At 32.2% G+C, this 13,013-nt stretch overlaps 1 long non-coding RNA gene across 2 annotated transcripts; it reads left to right on the top strand.

Moving 5' to 3' along the window:
* Positions 1-1,688: 1,688 nt before the first annotated feature.
* LOC126722155 (uncharacterized) lies at positions 1,689-5,299 on the top strand. Of its 2 annotated transcripts, none has more exons than XR_007653972.1 (3): positions 1,689-2,013; positions 3,677-4,109; positions 4,894-5,299. It is a non-coding gene; the product is annotated as an uncharacterized LOC126722155 (long non-coding RNA). The 2 variants fall into 2 exon arrangements; XR_007653971.1 differs by having other exon boundaries at positions 1,693-2,013; positions 4,905-5,299.
* The last annotated feature ends 7,714 nt before the right edge of the window (positions 5,300-13,013 follow it).

Raw genomic sequence — 13,013 nt, 5'->3', positions numbered from 1 at the left:
CCTTGTCTTCCATAAATTCCTTGGTAAACTTAGCAACCAAGTCAGCTAGAACTTGTCCCTTTATAGTCATATGGGGCATATAATCTATATATATATATATAAAACCGAAGCTTTTGAAACTCCCACAATTTTCCACGTCAGCACAATATTTAAATTAAATTAAATTTTCCACCTCATCACTGTTTTCCTTTTCCAATGCAAATTAGACTTCTAGCCAAATAAGGACACTCTCCCACCGTCTCTACTCTCTCCTATTTAAGAATTGCTTGCGTAGAAAACCTAACCCCAAAAACTTATTTTTGCCGCAACACAATTTTCTCCTTAAAACTTATTTTTCTTCAAGATTTTTTTTTGAGGGCGGCTCATGCTTCACAATTCACATATTCCACTTATGTATTGGACTCCTCTCCTTCTTCGGTCAATGCATCAAGGTTAGGGTTATTTGATTTGTTCAATAAAAATTATAGATTTGTTGCTTTTTCTTATAAGTTTGTCAATTGTTGTTTTGTTTATTTAATTGCTGGGCCTGAATCTTTTAATTAAATCTTCAAATTTTTATTGAACAAATCAAATAACCCTAACCTTGATGCATTGACCGAAGAAGGAGATGAGTCCAATACATAAGTGGAAAAGCTATAATCATGGATTCCCTTTTTTCTATTGTATTTCTCTATTGCGTAATTATATATATATATATATATATATTGTTTTATTTCAATACTTTTGAAGCTTTGAATCTTCTGATTTTTTAAAATTTTTTTTTTTTTTTGGCCTTTTGGAAGTTTTAACATCATAACTTTTGGGTTTTATTTTTTCTATTATCAGAAATTATCTAGAAGATTTCAATGAATATCCACGGATTATTCTTTTAAAGGGTAACCCATCTTTATCTTATATTTCTATTCCTAACTTTTTTTTTCCTATATTTTTTCTTTAATTGTCCATGTTTACGTCTCTTTTGTTTTTCTTATTTTTTCTTTAATTGTCCGTGTTTATGTCTCTTTTTGTGTGAGTATGTGTCATCGTATCTGGGTACTTAGGCAAAATCTATAAAGACTAAAGATGCTTTTTTTTTTTTTGGTAATGAATCTTGTGTTTTTCATGACTTTAGTGAGTCATATTCTTAATGATCGAAATGGTTTTGTTTGACGTGGATTTTGTTCATATTGGTTTCAAAGTTTATTTCTTGGCTTATATTATAGATTGTAATATATTTATTCATCAAACTGTTTAGTTGAGTTTGTTTTCGAAATTGTTTTCAGTGTTGGACATTTTCTTGAAGCATGTTGGTATCATATATTAAAATACTGTTAAGTTGATAATAATAATAATAATAATAATAATAATAATATAGTTTAATAAATGTTTGAAACGTATAGCTGTTAACAAATGTTTTAGCTATATGATTTTATTTTACAAATTCAATTTTGGTATTGTAGTAAAATAAACAAAGATTAAATTATATATTGTACTCAATATATTTCCCGTGCATCGCACGGGTTAGCGACTAGTACTATATATAATAGCAGAAGCCTTTAATGAGATGCTGCTACGTTAGGAAAAATGACCCCTTCAAATCTTGCCGCGTATAAGTTAAAAAGCGATAAATTATGTTAGTTGACAGTATACGCACCGTTTAAAACCTCTCATAATAAAAAAAAAAAAAATTATAATCGGGTTAAAATTAATGGACACACGGAAATAGAAATAGAGAGGCGATGAGAGAGAGAGAGAGAGAGAGAGAGAGAGAGAGAGGCGACGAGGAAACGGGGAATGAAGCAGAGAAGGAGAAAAAAAAATAAGAGAGAAAAAAGCTTGTGATGCAGAGATGAGAAGGAGACAGAGGCTTGCAATACTCAAAAAAAAAATAAATAAATAAAGCGCTGGATACAGAGAGAGTTCTCCGTTCCCTCGCCAGACGTAGAGCACCGCTCAAGCAGAAAGAAAAATCTATGGGCATCAACACCGTTAGGCTATATATCTGCCACCATCAGATCGTCGGAATTGGCTTCGGTACGTTTTTCTCTATCTTTTTTAGATTTGGGTATGAAATATTACTTTTTATTGATTTTTTTGTTGGATAGGTTTAGATTTGATTTTGGTTTTGATTCCTTTTTGTTTCAGGCTTTTGGGTTCTCCATGGAAATGTTTGTTTTCTCAATTTTTCGATTTTTTTTTTATATCACTAAGCCTTTCCTTTTTTTTTTTCATCGGAACCGGCACTGGAACTTTTTTTTTTTTTTTTTAGATTTGGGTATGCAATGTTACTTTTAATTGATTTTTTTTTGTTGAATAGGTTTAGATTTTATTTTGGCTTTGATTCATTTTTGTTTTGGGTTTTTGGGTTCTCCATGAAATTTTTTTTTTCTCAATTTTACGCTATTCTCTAAGTTGCACCGTTTTATAGATTCTCCATGAAATTTCGGGTTTAGTTTTGTACTTCCATTTCTAATCTTAACAAAATCATTGGGATAAGTATAGAATTTAATGTTATGCTGATATTTCTTAAACCTTCTCTGCCGATCTGCTTTGTGCTCTGTTCTATTTCTTCTCTGCAACAGAGAGAGTTCTTAAGGGTTAGGGTTTTGAGAGAGAGGCAGAGAGGGAGAACAACTTACGGATAGGGTTTGGGGATGCAATTGTGGAACAGTTTGATGATCCGTAGTAGAGCCCTCAGTTTGATGTTACCTGCAAGTTATGGATGCTTTTCTTCTCAATGGCATGGTACAGAGCAAGTGAAGTTGGAAACTGATCGAAGATTACAGTTGATTAAGTTTGATGACAATTGATAGAGAAGGGAAAAAAAAAAATAATGACGCAGTTTCCAGATTTGGGTATGAAAGGTTACTTTTAATTGTGTTCTTTTGTTGGATAGGTTTAGATTTGATTCGTCTGTGTTTTGGGTTTGGGGATTCTCTATCAAAATGTTTGTCTTCTCAATTTTAGATATTTGCTTTTGTTTTGTTTTTTGTTTGTTTTTTTAGATTACAAAATCACTAAAATATTGATTTAATCTTAATGAAATCATTGTGATTAAATAAGCATAGGATTGAATGTTGTTCTAATAATGGCGTGACCCATTCTTCACAACCATGTTTCTCTCTCTGCCTCAGTTCACTCCTTCACAATCTCATTAAGTTATGCTCACTTTTTTTTTTTCTTTTTTGGTAACTTTTGATTTGGGAAATTATGATTCATTCATTCATTCTGTTCTTTCTTTGCTGAATTTATTTGTGATTAAGGAACTGTCATTTTGTATGTGAATGTTCTGCTTTATGAAATGGGCAATGCTTTTATGATTTCTTCTTTTCATTTTGCTTTGTTACAGTGCGAAACTTGGAAAACATTTAGTTGTTTATACGTGAATTTGATTTGGTATTTGATGTTTACTATTAATTAAAGCCATTTTTTTTTTTTTAAATTTTGTTTATGAATTTCATGGTGTTGAATGAGAAGCTAAGTCCAAAGAAGAAGAAGAAATTTTCAATTCTTCCCTTTATCGTATCTCTTATTTGGTGTTTTTACTTTTCTATTGATTTCAATATTTGTTTTATATTGAAATATTTAGTGCTTTTTCTTCTCTCTTTTACTATGGATTGCCTACATTGCCATTAATTTTGTTACTGAAAGGCTTGAACTGAATTTTTGGTCAATTGCTTCTTAATTCTGATTTTAGTTTAAGGTGAGTAGAAGCATGAAGGCAAGCAGATGTAGAAGCTGTCCAGGAAGCCAGACTTAAGATAAAGCTTAAGAGATAAAGCAGCATGACAAGCATTAGAGCATTGTATAGATTCGATTTACAAATTTGGATAACTACAATATAGATGTTTAAATCTAAACTACAAGATCAGCATAAACAAAACTCCTAGAATATAGCTTCAGTTTCTTTCTATCTTATCTCTTCTATTTGAAAATGGTTGTGATCATGTAGTCTTTGAATTTGAGTAGGCTGACTCCATTGTGGTTGCACCTTATCATTATCTGCCCCACCAAGGGGATATGATGGTGGGCATGGTACTGCTGGTCGAGGAGGGTTATGGTGGTGCTTCTGCTGAGGCCCCAGATGTGACAACTGAAGAACTAAGGAGCTTTTTGGAGGCATTGGACAAGTAATATACTACATCTTTTCTTTTGAACTCCCTGCATTTAAGTTTTCTTAAAAGAAAATTTGACATGGTTTTCATTCAAGCTGTATTTGGTTGCTAGGAAAATGTTGGAGCAGAATAGAACTGAGGTTTTAAAAGTTTTTGTTTTATTTTTTGGTTTTATGGAATCAAGAAAGCAAAATATTTTGCTGGGAAAACTAATTTTGATTGGCCTTTTATTTTAATTTTTTTGGTAACTTGAAAAATGGTTTTGGATTACTTTTGTTGAGCTTTTTATTTAATTTTCGAAACATCTGCAGCTTAAAATTTAGGGACCCAAATTGGTTTTTCTGTTTCTTAAAAGTTTCTTTGAGTTTATGATTCTAATTTACTGTCAGTTGGCTTATGTTGTTGAGATATAGGAAGGAAAAGTTCCATTGTCTTGAAACTATTTTTTGATTTTGTGAGTAATTAGCAACCCAAATAGCCCTACATTTACTTCGAAAGGAATTTATTGAAGAAGAAAAAATTATGTTTTAAGAGTGATATATTTGAAGTGTTCTTCAACTGCTTCTTTTCCCTTTGAGAACCAAAATTGTTACTTGAATTTATATTGAAAAACCAAACAATTTTTACCTTGGTTGGCTTAAGTTTGTAATTTTTTAACAAACCTAACAACAAAAAGGGAGGGAAAGATTCAAGATATAGTTCTTTCTTCCTTCCCTCAACTTTCTCTATCATCAAGTGGTGTAGTGTTATTATTTCAGCAATTAAAATTTATTCGCCTTCACATCTAATCCCACTCTAGCTGTTATACAGGTCTCCATTCCCAGTGCATTGAGTATGCTCTCAGTTATTGATGGCGAAGGCAAAACAAGAATGCAGATCTTCTTTAACTTCATCCCTGGATTAGGCTCACCATACCCCTGGCTCAGATCGCCACGATCTGAGGAAGGAGGTTTGCAATTGATAGAACTTCTTGGAGAATGTGCTAGCCATGTAACTGCCAGATGTCTTCATAGTGTTAATACCAGGCTTGAACATATTTCCTATCTTGCCTCTCCTAAAGGCACTGCAATTCAGCAAATTGCTTCATATTTCATTGAGGCATTTGCTGATAGGATGATTAAAGGCTTTACTGGTCTCTTTTGCAATAAAAACATGATGTGTTCCAGGAATCAATTTCGTTGGATGAAAGTTAAGTTCAAAACTAACCCATCAGGGTAGCTGTTTTTTTTATTTATTTTATTATTATTATTATTATTTATAATAATTTTGAGCTTACCAAGTAATAATTCTACAGTCACTTGATAGTTTTAAGGCTATTTAGCAATAGGCGCTATCATTTGGCTAGCCAGTCGGCACAAAACCATCAATATAGATCATTAGATAGCTCATATTGCAATCTATTCAATCTATCAAACTGAGATTCTGAGTTGATTTGTTTCAATTGCATTGGCATAGTCATACTGCTCTAACTCCAATATCCTTTAGGGTTGCATCCACTAGTTGATTAATCCGAGAAACGGGGAAAGGATCCTTCGAACACGCTTTTTTCAGATCTGTGAAATTAATGCATACACGCTACTTCCCATTCTTCTTTTTCATTGCCACAATGTTAGCTAGCCAATCAGGGTAAAAGGATTCCTTGATTTCCCCCGCTTGCTTAAGCCTGTTCACCTCTTCTTTTACCGCCTTAACATGCTCCTTGGAAGAGCATCGAGGGGTTTGCCTTCTCAGTACTGCACCCGGACTCACGTTCAAATGATGACATATAAAATCTGGGTCAATTCCCAGTGCCTCATAAGAACTCCATGCAAAAACATCCTCGTTACCCTTCAAAAAACTTATAAGTTCCTCTTTTTTAACAGGGGGGTAATTGGGTCTCCTCATGAAAATACCTATCTCCATCTGATCCAATCACAAGCTTTTCCAATTCCTCAGACATCAACACCTACAATTCAGTCCTGAGTTCATCCTCGGGGTTAGTTAATTGCTATAAAGCCTCTAACAGTGTGGTAGAGACTTTATCTAGTGATTGCTATCTAATAGCAACTACTAGACATTACCTAGCCATTTCCTAACTTCCAACTAGCTCTCCAACTTGCCCCTCAGTTGGGTATTTGACCTTTAAGTGTGGAGTAGATGACACCGCTCCCATAGCATGAAGCTAGGGCCTAGCCAAAATAGCTGTATAGGGGGGATATTCTTTAACCACAATAAAACTTACTTGCACCACTTCATTCCCTGCTTGCATGAGTAGCTTAATTATTCCTCGGGGGATCATAGTTCTTCAATCAAACTCAACTAAAGGGAAGTCATACTTGCTTAGATCCTTGGGCTTGAGGTTTAACCAAGGGAGTTAATCTTGTACTGGAGGTTGTACTAGTTTAACCAGCAGAACGATATATTTCGATACTAGTCAATACCGATTTACCGTTTTGGGTTTACCACTATTTTATATATTTAATATATATATATATATATATATATATATATACATATTATAAATGTGTTACATTCACAATATTTTCTCAACACTTTTCCAACAAATTATATGTGGCTATTTTTTATTGGTTCTAATTTGAACCTACTGCTAAAATAACTTTTTTGACCCACCAATAAAAACTCATAACAACCTAAAACTTAAAATTTGTTATGAAAATGTTGTAAAAATATTATAAAGATTTTTTTTTTGGTACACGTATCTCAATTTTCCACTTCCCTCTCTACCAACAATTTTTTTTTTTTTAATAACTCACTTTTTTTCACATCCACTCATTCCCTTTTACTTTTACAATTAATATTTCTTTATTTTTATCTTGATTTTATCTCCTTCACATGTTTACCTACACTAAGTCTTGTCTTATTTCAAATTTCAAAAAGCTAGTCTTATCTCCTTACCTTTGGTCAGTCATCACATGGGCGCCCAAAGCAAGACTCTCTGAGAAACACTTAAGACATAAAAAAGCGAAGAAGAAGAAGAAGAAGATTAGAGGAACACAGAATCACAGACATTGTAGAGACCACAAAGAAAAATGGAAAGCTAAGCAGAAAAGAGATCGAGATACAAGAGAGATGCATCAGATCATGAAATTTGTTAAGAAATTATCTTAGGTGAGTGAAAAACTACAAAGAAATCTGGTGTTTTTGTTTCGGGCCGGTATCTATTTTCCGACCGAAATCTAGTATTTCTACCGGTATAGCCAAAACGCTCCTGGTACTGCCGGTATTTAAACCGATATGAAATGTGGATGTTTTTGTACCGTTTCAGGCACCGGTACGGAAAATATCGGCCGTACTAGCCAGTACGGTACGAAACTGACTACCTTGGGTTTAACCCCTTGTACAAGTTTAGATACATAATCTTAGCTCCTATTTCCTAGTTTATCAAGACTCTCTTTACATCATATCCCCCAATCCTAAGGATCACCACTAAGGCATCATCATGGGGTTGAAAAGTCCCAACTTTATCCTCTTCCAAGAAACTCAGGATTGGCAACATTCTAAGCCTAACCATTTTGGATTCTCAGGCTTGCTCCTCTAGCTCTGGCTTCTATATACGGTAAATATAAAAATCTACGGTAATAGAGAAGACGAGTCATCTGGGGTGGTAGAGTTTGCAAAATATACGTCTGAACTATATTCAGACACATAGGCAGACTCGCAACACTAAATAGTGCTAAATTCGAATTGCAAGGATTCCACGCTTTGAATTTCATCATCAATATCTTTACACCAGGAACAAGTCAATACTTATATTAATCAATCAAGTTCATTAATTAAGAAGTACCACCACTTAAAATACATACGCCGATACGCGTACCATACCAATGATAGAAACAAGTTATTTATTTATTTTAGTTGCTGTAAAGAAAGTCACTTGTTGACAGAAAATTTTTATTCAACGTTACTAGAAAAAAAAAATAAAGAAAAAAAAGAAAAAGAAAAAAGTGGGAGCCCAATACGTTCTAATATGGAATTATATTCCTAATTATGTAACATAGGGTGAATATTATGTGAGGATTGAAGAGACTATCCATATATAATTCTAGTCACATGACTTTTTTAATATGTCATTTAAGTTGTTTAAATAATACACATGGATAATTTTGTAAATCATCACGTTGTGGGTTTGGATATTCCTCCAAATGTTTGTCACTAAACTTTGTCCATTATCTTTTAGTTTAGAGTAAAATATTGTTAAGACTCCTGATGTTTGAGTTAATTCTATATAGGTTCAAGATGTTTCAAAATTAACTAACTTGGTTTTTAGACCGTTACTCATTTTTCTGCTCTCATGCTCTCAATCACGGTGATTAGAAACTAAATTAGTTAGTTTTGAAATATCTTAAACCTATCTAATATTAGCCCAAACATCAAGAGCATTGACTGTATTTTACCCTTTAATTTATTTAAGTTAGTAGGTAATTAGTTGTTGATATTTGAGTTGTATTTGTAAATTGTAATGCATTGTTAACATTATTAGTGTCCTAGTTTTTAGGAGAAGATTATGTGAAGTGTAATTCCCATGTTTAGAAGTTGTTGAGAGCAGTTGTTATTTTTTTCCAACATTTTAGGATTTAAAGATTGAATTTAGTTCATTTTTTAGCTCTTGAACATTGGAAGGAGATGTATTAAAAAAAAAATAAAAAAATAAAAAACTAATTCAATAAAATCATCATCATTTTTTACTCCAAAAGAATAGAACAAGCAGGTGTTAGAGGTTGAGCTCCCTCCAAGTAGTCTAATTTATCAAATTTGGAGGCATTTTCCCTTGAAGCAACCAAAATGTTATTTTTCCTTCTCTCTCTCAAAATATTTGTACGTATCGATTGCTATCAAAGCCAAGCATGAAGAAACGATTGTTAGAATATAAAGCTTAGAGAATAGAGATACTAAAGTGATACACTCCCTAGTGGTTTATCAAATGAAATAATCAATAAAATGCAAGTGCATTGCAAATACTTGCATTTGTGAGATCTTTTTATTTATTTATTTATTTTGTATGTTCTATTCTCCACGTGTTTAATGTGGTTGTTCATGTTTTCAGGAAAGACATGTTAATTTAAGTATTTGTATGGAGTCTCTTAAAGTCTTAGTTCGCTACCAGAGCCTATACAAAAAATGTTTTGTCACGAAATGACCAAAGGGGAATTTGTTAGGAATTTATTGATGACCCATTCCATGACTTTAGTTGTAATAAAATTTCAAGATTTTGATGTATTTTATTTATTGTAAAACTCTTGTAAAAAATATTTTGAAGTTGCTCGCATGAAAAATTTCATTCTAAAAGAAAAAAGTAACTCGCATAGGCGACAGAGAATCTTGCTAGAGTACATGAATTCGACCTGAGATTTTGCATAGTAAAACATGAATTCAACCTGAGATTTTGCATGTTCCTTTCTCGGGGCTCTTGTGGTTGAGTCTAGCTACTTTCATGTTTTTTACTTTAATAATGTTACAAATTCAAAACTTCTTTATTGAAAATAATATTTAACTCTCTTAAAGTAGTCAAGGAAAAAAAATTAACATGGTATATTATCGCAATATCTCCTAACCAACGTGTCAGATTTTATATGTTAATTTTTATTTTTTTACAAAAAACCTTTCACAGTGCAATATACTTTTTAAGGTCTTATGCAATCAATTCTTCAGTTTCAGTTGATGGTTGGAATTGAAATAATAAAAATAGATTTTTTTAGTTAATTGAAAATAAAATTGTTATAACAAGTTTTAAAAAAACCAAGACGTACATATGATATTTTAATATTTTCAACTATATGATCATATTTTTTAATAATTCTAAGTTAGACTATTTTTCATTTTATTTTTTAGTATTGATTTGTATGAATATCTTATATTTAGATTAATCTTTTAACATATTTATTGATTTTTTTATACTTACTTTAAAATATATATTTATAGCCAACTAAAATTATGAAGTAGTTCATAACAATGATTATACTAACTCTAATCTTAAGCTGGAAAAAATAAATTGAAACCAAGCACACACAAAAATCGAACTTATATTTACATTATATTTTCAGTGTTATCAAATATATATAAAAGAAATTTAACCTTTTTTATATACATAATTTTTTTATAAAATTTGTCTTCAATATTTTATCTTAATTTTGCTATCCTGAATAAAAATCTTGTTTGGCAACTGCAAATACTGGAAATTTTATTACAACCAAAGTCATGGAATGGGCTTCCAATAAATTCCTAACAAATTCTCCTTCGGCCATTTCGTGACAAAACATTTTTTTATATAGACTCAGGTAGTGGTTGCTAATCCTTAAAAACCATAGACCAAACTAAGACTTTAAGAGACTCGATACAAATACTTGAAACTAACATGTCTTTCCTTTATTTTCTCAACCAAAAAAAAAAAAAAAAAAATGTCTTTCCAGTAAACATGAACAACAATTTTAAACACAAGGAGAATAGAACATACAAAATAACAAAAATTCATAAATCGAGTAGCTTACATAAAACTTCGAAACACATGAAGCAAATTGAATCTTTAAGTACAAAATGCACACATAACATTGAAGAAGTGGCTTTGTTTTTCTTTTATTTTCTTCAAAAATCCCAATTAGTGAAGTAGAAAAATATGTGGGCTGTGAGCCCAATCATTTAAGTAATGAAATATAGGCCATGGCCCAATATGTGATGTGGAACAAATACACTAAGTGAAGAATATGTGTGGTAAATGAGCCCATTATATGATGTAGAAAAATATGAGCCTTGAGCCCAGTTTGGTGAAGTGAAGAGTCGTGTACCACAAGCCTAATCCGAATATGAGCCTTGAGCCCGGTTTGGTAAAAAGCCCAACATTACTATTTGTTGAACAAACGTGCGTGCGGCTTCATTCTTTATTAGCCTAGTGTCCCAAATACAACCCATTAGAGGTTGGGTGAGAAATTTGTGTGGGCCTGATTATTTTCATAGCCAATAACTTTATAGGCTTATTAATTGGGCCTTCCAAACCCATTTTTCGTAAGTATAGGCTTTTGTTGGAGAAGCCTATTCATAAAGAAGAGAAATAATGTGAGCAATGAGCTCATTCAGACATTTTTATGCACCTGTTAATGTACTTGAGTCTTCAAATTACACAACCTTGAATCTACACCTTTTCCTTTAGAAAGCAGAAGTTGCTCTTAACTTTCCCCTTCTCTCTGAAGTCTTTCCTTCATCTTTAATCTAAAAATCCAAGATTCATAAATTCCAAATGGACAAATTTTAGATACAGTACCTTAGATATCTCTTATAAAATTATAACACTTGTCCAACTACTTAATAGTTAAATAAGCATTAAAACTCCATCTATTTCTTTTTCTTCTTTTATTTTCCCCTTGTTTCCAACTCTATAACTCGTGGGAAAACCAAAACTCACACATAGCTCCTACACTTCTCTCTCTCCCTCTCTTTTCTTCTCTTTCTCTCTCTCTCTCTCTCTTTCCTTCTCTCTCACTCAAATTGGTTGAAACATCGAACCCTACTCTTTGAATTCTCTTTCTCACTCTCTTTCCACAGATTGGTTGGCTGGCACTAAAGTGATTCATTGGTATGTATTGGCTAAATCTCATTATAGGTTTTCAATTCTAGTTGCTAGGCATGTGTTATTTTGAGGTTTGGTATTGTTTTTCTTTGCTGATTCTAATCTGGGTATCAATTTTTGTTAATGGGCCTATGTTATTATTACCTTGGTATGTTTTGATTTGGGTTTTCAAATCTAGTTGCTAGGTTTGTGTTATTTTGAGGTTTGGTAGTGTTTTCCCTTGACTATTTTAGATAAAGATTTCAATTTTGGTTGATGGGTCTATCTTAGTATTGTTTTGGTTAATTTTGATTTGGGTTTTCAATTATAGTTTCCAGGTTTGTGTTATTTTGAGGTTTGGAAGAGTTTTCCTTTGGCTATTTTTTATGAAAGTTTCAATTTTGGTTATTGGGTCTACCTTAGTATTGCTTTGGTTAATTTTAATTTGGGTTTTCAATTATAGTTGCTGGGTTTGTGTTATTTTGAGGTTTGGAAGAGGTTTCCTTTTGCTATTTTTGATTTGGGTGTCGATTTCTTATGCACCCTCTACATAATTCCCTACAACGATTGAGGAGACCAATGTTCCATCCCTTCCATGTCCCTCGTAGAGTTCATTCTAATCTTGAAGTTTGATTCATTAGCTATTAGACCCATGTAAAAGCTCTTGGCACCTATGAGCTTTGCATTACACATTGATGAACTGAAATCTTCTTTTCTACAAAGTATGATGCTGCATTTAGAACACCAATCCATGTTACTTCTATCGACTCTTTCTTCATACATATACGTTGCAAAACAGTTTTTTTTTTTAATAGTTTTAGTGAACTTTGTTCATTAAAAGTAATAAATTATGTCTGTTAATTTACAGGTTATGGAGAAAGATAGGAAGAGCAACCTAGAAGAAGTTGTGTCTATTGATTTAGAGGAAGATATAATTCCAAAAATTAGAGAAAATGCAAACACTAAAGAAGATATAACTCCAAAAATTGGAATGGAGTTTGACTCAGAGGAAGAGGCATATCTATATTATAATATATATATATATATATATATATCTATATATGTTGGATATGTTGGATTCAATGTTCGTAGAGACTGGCTAAACAAAAGTAAGGCAGATAAAACAACTATCATATCCCGCAAATTTTGTTATTTTAAAGTTTGTTACAAGAAGGAAGTTGCATATGAAGGAAAGAAATCTAGAATGGAATTATGAGTTGGTTGTGAAGCTCTAATAGTTATTAGTTGTCAACAAAATGGTAAATATCGTACTACCATTTTTGACATGAAACACAATCATGAAGTTGAAACTCCATGGAGTAAACATAAATTACCGTCACAAAGGAAGAAATCAGCTACCCAAGCAGTTGAAGCTGAATTAG

The sequence above is a fragment of the Quercus robur genome, chromosome 4 (genome assembly GCF_932294415.1).
Source record: "Quercus robur chromosome 4, dhQueRobu3.1, whole genome shotgun sequence".
Taxonomy (NCBI): Eukaryota; Viridiplantae; Streptophyta; class Magnoliopsida; order Fagales; family Fagaceae; genus Quercus; species Quercus robur.
The sequence above is the reverse complement of the archived record's forward strand: the minus strand, read 5'-3'. Positions and strand labels throughout refer to the sequence as shown.